The sequence below is a fragment of the Sinocyclocheilus rhinocerous genome, unplaced genomic scaffold (genome assembly GCF_001515625.1).
Source record: "Sinocyclocheilus rhinocerous isolate Xijiao unplaced genomic scaffold, SAMN03320098_v1.1 scaffold2412, whole genome shotgun sequence".
Lineage (NCBI taxonomy): Eukaryota > Metazoa > Chordata > Actinopteri > Cypriniformes > Cyprinidae > Sinocyclocheilus > Sinocyclocheilus rhinocerous.
In genome coordinates, this window is record NW_015663484.1 from 216,558 (window position 1) to 220,669 (window position 4,112).

The window sequence follows — 4,112 nt, forward strand, 5'->3', positions numbered from 1 at the left end:
GTAGGCACCAGAACCGGAATTAAAAACCACTGGCATACACAATGACATGCTCTTTTCCTTCCACTTGTTGTAAAAGGACAGAGCCAATTGGAAGCATCAGTGTAAAGGAGGAAAATAAATAAAAGGTTTGGAAATACTAGAATTGGTGGTGATTTCAGTGCTTGCTTCAGTTCATTGAAAGCTTTTGCTTCCACTGGCCAAGAAGACCACATTTTGCTGTGTGTGCAAAGTGTCTATTGAATCAACAATAATACAAACATAGGCTCAGAACAGCCCTGGATTGCATTTCCCGAAAGCACCGTAAGCCCACATAGATCGTAGATGTTATGAATCCGGTCCCTGTCATTCCTCCCGCTCACCACCAGAGGTCTCCATCACCTTCTCCTCTCGGACTCCATTTGCCATAATCTCCAACCTAGGAACTGATTACGGTCACACCTGTTTCACATCAGTGGACTATAAAAGCTGCACACAAACACACTCTTGTCGCAAAGTCTTGTTTTGCTACTGCGGACACTACTGAGCGTTTTCTCTGTTGTTCCTTGCCTTGCTTTGCCTTGACTTTGGACTGTCTACCTGGTTTTGATAATTTGCTGCCTGTCCTGACCAGTGCCTGTTATATGGATTACTCTTTTTGTCTCGCCCTTGGACATTGTTGTTTGCTGGTGTCTGACCCTGCCTGTTTTGACCACGCTCTTTCAAATAAACCCTGCATTTGGATCCCCAACTCCGTTGCAACACTCACTGTTACAGTAGAACCATTGCCAACAATAGTCTCTACAATCAACTTAGCTCACGATGCTTTTGAGAAATGCAGCCCAGATCTGTGTAGCTGGCTGAAATGGCCATGCCCTGACACTGTGTTGGATGGGTCTGGCTCAACAGAAAAATAACAGAAAGGTGTGCCAGATACAGTTGGGTATCATTTTTTTTTTTTTTTAACGATATCGGTGCCAAATCTATACTTTTAAAATGGTACCAGTGCCTAAACAGTGCCTGAAATGATACTTTAAAAAAGAGCCACAAAACAACGGTGGATGACATTAAAGGGTGGCTTTTTTATTGAAAAAAAAAACAAACAAAACTTTAAATGTAACAATATATAAAAAATGTTAAGGATACGGAAATGTATAAATATACAAAACACAACAAATTTACATATCAAATTCACAATAAAACCTAAGCTACATAACCCAACTACAATAGTTTAACTCTAAATGACACTAAATAACAGTTACAGTACTAATAACAACAAAGTATTCTTGGCAGGGATGCAATACAGTTAACCCATGGTTCAATGCATACCTTGGTTTTTAAACCATAGTTTTCAGTTCAGTTTAGTTCTGATGGCTTGGCACATCAGATTGTTTTTTTTTGCGATTTGCAATTTAAAATGTGATTTTTAAAACAAATAAAACAAAACCCTGTACACTTAAGTAAAACCTGGATTATCATATGTCTACTCCAAATTTCTTTTGAGAGAATTATTATTTTTCCTATTTTTACCCAAAATAGGAGGGATTAGCCATTATTGAGCGCTATAAACACATGTAATGTCTGCTTAATTAATACTGGATGCCAAAGGGCGCCCTCATGCAGAAACTACACATATGCATCACAGAAGTAATAGAACTGATGACGCTCCAGAAATCTCTAATATGGACAAAGACATCCAGCTATCGCTGTGACTGAATAAAAAGAATGAATGCTTCAAATGATGAAACATGAAGACAATAAACACTCGACTGCGACAAAATATAGTTTATTTGTGTTTTTCAAGACATATCTGGTATTTTCATAATGAGTATATTTATAATTCATTGCTAATCGACCTTTTTACAGTATAGAACGGTAGGCTACCTGCTGCTTTCAGAAAACACTGAAAGACTTCACGCAAGTTCTGAAGGTGTTGTGAAAATTCAGGACTGTAGACAATAGGTGAGCGTGATTTTTCACCAAGTACAACATGTTCCTGGATCAACATCCTTGTTGATCCAGGAACATCATTCCAATCAACCAATCAGAATTGAGGGATAACTTTTCAGGTATCTCAATATCTGTTTTAGGCTTATAATCAGGGTTAGGCGCTTCTACACCCTCGTAAATCAGCTATCATTTCACACTGTTTTAGGAGTAAAGTATGGGTAGGGTTAGGTTTAGGGGTAGGGATTGGGTTAAGTCTGTATTTTTGGACAGTAATGTTGATCCAGGATCAACAAAAGATGTTGATCCAGGAACATGTCTTACTTGGCAAAATCACGGCGACCGTAGACAATAATATGAACTAAGTAAACTAAGACCCTGAAGTACAAGCTCCATTAAGAGACTTCTTGGACAAACCTTATTTAGTTTCTGAGACTCGCCGGTACTGCCGCTCGAGCGGGAGGTTTTGTTTTCCCAGCGCGCACAAACCTCTCTCTGCGTCTGCTCTGTTCAGCGAGCGACTGTTAAAAAAGATATTCTGTCGCTTCGAACTCTGTTTTACATGCAAATATAGCTGAAATCACAGCACAGCCATCGTCTTTATCTTATGTGTATTTGATTTCATTAGACGACATTGTGATTATGAATCAGAATTTTTGTGCAGATTTACATCTAACGGAGAGCTGGTTAGGCTATGTAGTCTTAATGGGCTGTGTTTCAGTCTCTATTTCATATTCATTCCGTTGTCTTACAACAGAAACAGAAAAATATACCAGTGAAAACAGTTTTATTGAGAATTTGGCTGCATTACAATACAGTCTGTGAGCACTGTTAAATTTAATTTTTTGCAAGTGAAATGCATTGTAAATGGTTATTCACTGTTTATAAGGAAATGTCAGCTTTTTTTTTTTTGGCAATAGCACTTAGTATATGCATGTGTACAGTGTCTAATAATTGGTCTTCATTGTTAGACTTTGAGTGAAAAGCCTATGGGTAGTTTATGTGGATGCATAAAAGAAAAAAAAATCATACAGAGTTGCGAACCCAACCATGCATACACAAAAAAAAATAAAAAATCAAACTTGCAAGCACAACCATGCACATGCAAACAAACAATACACTTTCACTCATACACGCGCACACACATTCACTCACAAATATTAATAAATCACACTCACTCAAATCACCTCTCTCTCTCTCTCTCTCTCTCTCTCTCACTCACTCACTCACTAACTCACACACGCACGCACGCACGCACACTCTCTCACACACTCACACACACACACACACACACACACACTCTCTCTCACACACACACACACAAGCGCACACACACACACACACACACACACTCTCTCTCACACACACACACACACACACACACACACACACGCGCACACACATTTGTATGCTTCTCACAAAAATCGACTTGGACTTGCTTGAGACTTGAAGGTTAAGACTTGAGACTTACTTGTGACTTGCATTTGTGCATGTGTGACTTACTCCCACCTCTGCTGGAAGGACATTTGAGATCCTCATTGGCAGCATGTGAAAATGATTCAATCCTGTACCATTGCAATGTTTAATTGGAGCAGCCTCACCCATGTTGATACTATGTGAAATCAAGTTGGTTTTTGGCATAGTCATGAGAATGGGAGCTAAAAATGTTAGCAAAATATGTCGGCAGGCCCTTGAGCTGTGCCTTAAGTGTGAAACTGAGAAAGTGAAAGTGACATGACATGTAGCCAAGTACAGTGTCCCATACACGGAATTTGTGCATTTTTCCCATCCAGGTGCACACACACACACACACACATGACATGAACACACACCCGGAGCAGTGGGCAGCCATTTCTGGGGAGCAGTTGGGGGTTCGGTTCTTGCTCAAGGGAACCTCAGTTGTGGTATTGAAGGTGGAAGATAGCGCTGGTCATTCACTCCCCCCACCTTCAATCCCTGCTGGTACCAAGACTCGAACCCAAGACCTTCGGGTTACAAGTCTGACTCTCAAACCATTAAGCCACAACTGTGTATTAGTGATGTTCAGTTCTTGAACGAATCGTTCTTTTGAGCCGGTTCTCAGGAAGTAACCGGTCGAGCCGGTTCACAAATCGAACTGAATCAAACTTTAGTTACGTGTTGATGACGCAGGACGCACAGCCGAAGTAGCACGTCCAACTCAAAAAGAA